Consider the following 6,000-nt stretch of genomic DNA (forward strand, 5'->3'; position numbering starts at 1 on the left):
AATGCACATTTGTTTTAGCACGCAGACACTTTGCACTTTTACAAGGGATTAGTCTAGATAAAAAACCATTAAAGTAAAACATTTTTGAAATACCTCTTCTTTATGGGGAAAGAAAATAAATTAGGATCAAATGGATCTGATTTTGAAAAACCAAACCTGTTTTTACAATTAACAATCTTCAAAAGAAAGAAAAAGATTCATATGAATACTCAGAATGTCAAAATTAAATCACTCTAGAATACCTGCTTTGTGGGAGGGAGTCAACCTGCACATAAGTAATATTTCTTCCATGTTTAGTGGCCTGCCACTGGAATTAAGTCCCCCAAAAGGCCAATATCCAGATGGAATTACTGCTCTCTTTTAAAATAAAACTAGAATCGTGTAAAGATGAACAAATCCCCAGTCAGCTAAATGGTGTCAACCAAGCTCTTTTCATCTTCTAATTTCAAAACTGCATAACTAAAAAAATAAATAAATAAAGAGGGGCAACATTAGCGTCAGCCACAGTGGCAACAACAACAACAACCCTAATGAGGAATAAAGTGAAAAGAGAAGAGAGCAAATGAATCAAAAAAGTGATAGTTGGGAGCATAGAAGCATAACTAGAATAATACAGAATCACAGAAGCCAACTTTTGAGTGGGTAACTGGTAGCAGATCATCAGTAGCAAGGGATGAGGAAGAAAATGACTTCTATGGTAGAGTAGTTAGGGTTTGAAAACAAAAAGATCATTAAGATTGAGACATGACATGGGGTCATGGAATTAGGGTTGAGGGTAAATGCAACGTGATATCATTAAGCAGAGGGAGTTATGAAGAACATGAGTAATAGAGGCAGTCAGTTCTCTAGAATTAGCACTGACTGATTGCATGAATGGTGTGCTCAATGCACTAGGCTAGTGATGTGCCCCATGATTCCTACTCTCAAGGAGTTTACACTCTGGATTAGGAGGCGGAAAGAATAACAAAAACGTAACAAAAGAATACCAAAAGCAGCAGGTGATTGTGCTTAGAAGAAAGGTAATAGTGGTTAGCAGTTGTTTTATGGAAAAGAGTAAACACCCATGGATAGAGGAAGGTGTCATAGTCCTTAATGGAAATAGCCTAGATAGAGCCTGGGTTTAAAGGTCATCTGGATAAACAGATGAAGGGGGAAAAATATCCTTTGTATAGGAAAAAGACAAGATGCTGACAAAGTATTGGGTGTTATGCAGACATAAACTAATGCCTACCTAGTGTCCACTCTCTAACCCTTCAATTTTCTGCTCACAGAATTCACATTTATTCAGGCAGCTGTGGAGAACCCCTGATCTTAAGTGAAGCAGCACCCTCTACCAGTTTCAGGAAATGGAGTGGGTTGGTGTGAATCAGCCACGATACTCTAATGTGCATTTGCCACTGATTGCTTTAGGGTGATCACATAATTCAGTTCTGAAAATGAGATATAAACCGGGTATGGTAGCACATGCCTACAATCCCAGCTGCGAGGGAGTCTAAGGTAGGAGAATTGTAGGTTCAAAGCCAGCCTAAGCAAAAACGAGGCTCTAACAACTCAGTGAAATCCCCTTTCTAAATCAAATACAAAATACGGCTGGAGATGTGGCTCAGTGGTTGAGTGCTCCTGAGTTCAATCCTTGGCATCAAAAAAAAAAAAAAAAAAAAAAAAAAAAAAGGAGAAATAAAACCAAGTTAATTTAATTTTATTTCTTAATAAAAAGGGGCAAACTTGGTTGACCCAGCCTTTTGTCCTTTTGGCTTTTCTCCTTTGTTTGTACACTGTACTAACTTCTGAAAGAGCAGTAGTTAACATATAATCATTTTAACAAATGTATATTAAACTCCCAAATACTACTTTGAGCAGAGAGGTAGAAAGAGCCTTGGTCCTTGTCATTCCATAGAGAATAGAGCAGCTGCACTGGCTGGGGATACATAATAACTACAGATATTGTTAATGAGAAAAGGTAACTATCTGTAACAAAATATATATATTTTTAAACTTGCAACAAGTAGCTCAAAACACACTGGTTTTTGATCAGTTGTCACTATGGTACACTGACAAACTGAAAAGGAAAAGAACAAAAGACGTTTCTGGATAAAGGGGAGACTAGACTACCTGTTTTCTTCAAGAATAAAATGCTGGATGACATATAATTGTCAAGAAGTATGGCCTATTCAGACCAGAGCCTGTGATATACACGGGTACCCAGATAAGTGAGCAGAGAACATTCAAAACAGGCTATTTTTCCTTTGAGTGCATTAACATACCATGGAATATGAAGACTGTTTTGGTGAGATTATAAAATTCTAGGAGAGGAAAAAAAAAATCCTGAAATCCAGCTAAAGTGAAAGTCCAACAAAAACCTTACCTAAAATGAATCACAAAGGACTGTATACTCAGTGTATATTTCAAGCAAAAGTAAGGCTGATTTCCTTTCTTTTAGGGAAATATATATGAAAAACAATGAGATTCAAACCTTGATATCTAGAAGAAAAAAAAGTATCCTTTTATATTTGTAACCACAGTTCAGTTTTGTGACTTAGTTCTTACCACCTGAATGACCAAAAACCTAATTTGAGAATTCAATTTAAAGTATTCATAGATGCCCGAATGGAGAAAAGAGAAATTATTTATGAAATAACACCTTCAAACCAGACATCAGCACATATTCTGTAAAATTCCAAAATATAAGGGAAGTTTATAATTTGAAAATATCAGTAAGTATAAGGGATGAAACCATCCCGTGTGAGAAAAAGATAGATTTTCAAAGTTCACATTTTGGAACAGCAAGACATAGAATATGAAAGCATGTTAATTATTTCAGCAGACAAAATCTAAAAAATTTATAAAAGAACAATTCAAAAGCAGAGCTCCTAGAAATGTGAACTTTAATTATTAAAACTTAAAATTTAATGGATTAGTTTAATAGCAGATTTTATACAACCAAAAGAAGTAATAAAGCAGGTAAAAACAAAACAAAAACCAAACAAATGAAAACAAAAGCTACAAAGCAAACAAAAAGTTCACAAAACACCTGAAGAGAATATCTAGAAAGCAGCCCAGATAGAGAGAGAGGTAGAAAACATCCAAGACTGATCAAAACAAAGGCAGATAAACAGAAAAGGTCAAATGTGTGTGTATGTCTTTGTATGTGATTGAAATTTCAAGAGAAAAGGTGGGGGGGATAGAGAAAGAAAACAGCAGAAAAAAATATTTGAAGATATTATGACTGAGACCTTTCTAGAAATATTGAAAGATATGACTGTCATTCAACAAATCCCAAACAAGGCAATTTAGATGCATCCTAGTAAAACCAAACAACAACAAAGTCAGCCAGGGAATCATAAACCTTTTGAGAAACATGCTACTGGGCAATGTGTCTAGAACTTCCCATCATGAGTGGGGCTCTGTCAGACTCATGAAGATGTACAGTTTGGTTAACCAGCAACAATCCATTGTAAAATGGAAGTTGTACATCTGGAATTGAGTATGAGCAGAAGGCAAAAGTCAGCTACATAAGTAACCTAGATTCCCATTTCATCTGCCATTATTGTATCAGAAACCCCTGAACTTACATCTTAGTTAAATGACATGCTGCCTACAGAAATATGATTGAGGAAAACAAAGCTTAAGATTGTTTATGAATGCGCTAGTTTGTATGATGGTTCCTGCGCCAAATGGACAGCAACTTCCTTATACCTTATTTGCTGGCTTTGAAAGATAGTAGTAAGAGAAAACACCTCCAATAGGAAGAATTTCAGGTGATGTATTTGGCCTTTTACTATGGTTAGAAGAGTATATGAAACTATGGACAGTGGTGAATGGTTAAGCAGGATAGTCTGTGACTGAGGAAAAAGATCTCTTATTCAGACACAAATGTCAGGAAGCATGTGGATGAATATATGGAAGTGGCACAAAGTTTCAGTTTCATATTACTTATTAACAGTCATCCTAAAAGCAACCACCAAAGGAGACTAACAGATGAAGCACATCAAATAATGTGGCTGATTGATATCAACAGATTTTGTTAGTAGCTATCTCAGTGCTAGAACAATAGGCACATGAGTAAAGTGGCCATGGTGACAGGGATGGAGGTTCTGCATGAGACCTTCAACATGAATTCCTGTTTCATAAAACTAACCTTTTTACAATTACCACTAAAGTTTTGATCTTTCAGCAACTGATACCAATTGTGAACCTCCAGTATGGTATCATTCCTTGAGGAGAACACCTGGCCACATGCTGGCGGGTGAGGATCAGGTGCGCATCTTGTGGTACTTCAACTCAGGGCAAAGTGTAAGCCATTCCCTTCCCTTTCCAGGCTGAGTTTTCAACAGGCAATTCTCTTGGGGCCTCTCATTCTCAATCCAGAGAGTGAGTACATCTTTTGGGGTTGTCCATCTACCAAAGGTTGGGTGGCCAGGACTGTCAGAAGGAGATATTGGGATGGGCCACGTTTTCGTTTTGTTAGACACTGCCCATGATGAAGTAGGTTCTGCCTGTAGGAACTGATGGGGTGGACTCCATCATACCACTGATGAGTTGTAGTAAGGTTAGGTGACTGGGTAGCCATATGTAAAACTCTTCTTCCAGTGCTTGACAGAGTCCAAAATATTATCTCTTTTTATCATTATAGCTATTAGAGAGCAAAAAGCACAAAGGAAAAAATAATGTTAACTGTTTATAGGAACAGGAAGGCTTGGTATAATATGTATGTGGATTAAACAAGTAACTGATTTATATCTAGGTATAATACAATCAAATCAGGGGTAGCAAAATTTTCATATTTAAATCAGGATATACAAGGGTGTCATTTATTATTACATATTTTTAATTTAATGAATTGATTTAGTTAAAAGGTTTACATGCTCTAATAGTTCTGTGTAAAAAAAAAATCTAACTTCAAAATTCTCTTCAAAATGATAACAACATAACCTAGAAAGAGAAAATTAGATGTGAAAGCTATACGTTAAGGGTTCAAAAGATTAAAATTATATAACCAGAAGTGGGAACAGGAATTCTAGAAACTACCTTTCTTTGAGGAAAACGCTACAGCAATCACACAAAGAGTTCAAAAAAAGTTGTAATTAAATTGGGCGTGGTGTCACACACTTGTAATCCAGCTACTGAGTGTAAGTTCAAAGCCAGCCTGGAGAACTTAGTGATAATTTGTCTCAAAAAACAAAACAAAAAAAAGTGTAGAGGGAGGAGGGGTGGGGGCAGGGATGGTGCTGGGGTAGAATGAGGATATAGGGCAGTGATAGAGCCCTTATCTACCTTGTGCCAGGTCCTGGGTTCAGTTCCCAGTACTTAAAAAAAAAAAAGTTGTAATCAGATAGTGTAAAGTGTTGATTAAAATGGACACAATTATATTACTTAATTAAAAAAAAATTTTTTCCCAACAGAGCTGAGGATTGAAACCAGGACCTTGAGCTTACTTGGCAATTGCTTTAGCACTATGCCACACTCCAATGGTTTTTCCCCTTTATTAATGGTCATTCCCTGAATGTTTGTGAGCTGTAAGTCACTGGCTGAGGAAACATCTGTGAAACAGTCAAAATTCCTGTTCTAGTGGAGCTTATTTAAAAATGAAGACCACTGATCATAACATAGTTCCTCTGAGAAAAATTAGTTAAATAATGTTGTTCCTTTTTATTTTTATTAGTAAAATTCACAAATTACAAGTGTCCAGCTTGATAAATTTTCACATATGTACATACCCATGTAAAAACCACAAACCACCTAGATCAAGTTTTGTAACATTTTTATTTCTTTTTAGAAAATTCCCTTACACTCTTTCCTGTGAATAGCCATTCCTCTCCTCACTGGGAATCACTATTCTCATTCTCACTTAGAAGTTATTTTTGTCTGTTCCTAAACTAAACTCTCTATGAATGAAATCATAGAGCTTACAGTCTGCTGCGTCTGGCTTCTTTTGCTAAATATAATGATAAGATTTATCTATGTCATTTCACGGATGCTTATCTCTTTTAAATATTTGCT

This window comes from Marmota flaviventris, chromosome 7 (assembly GCF_047511675.1).
Source record: "Marmota flaviventris isolate mMarFla1 chromosome 7, mMarFla1.hap1, whole genome shotgun sequence".
NCBI lineage: Eukaryota > Metazoa > Chordata > Mammalia > Rodentia > Sciuridae > Marmota > Marmota flaviventris.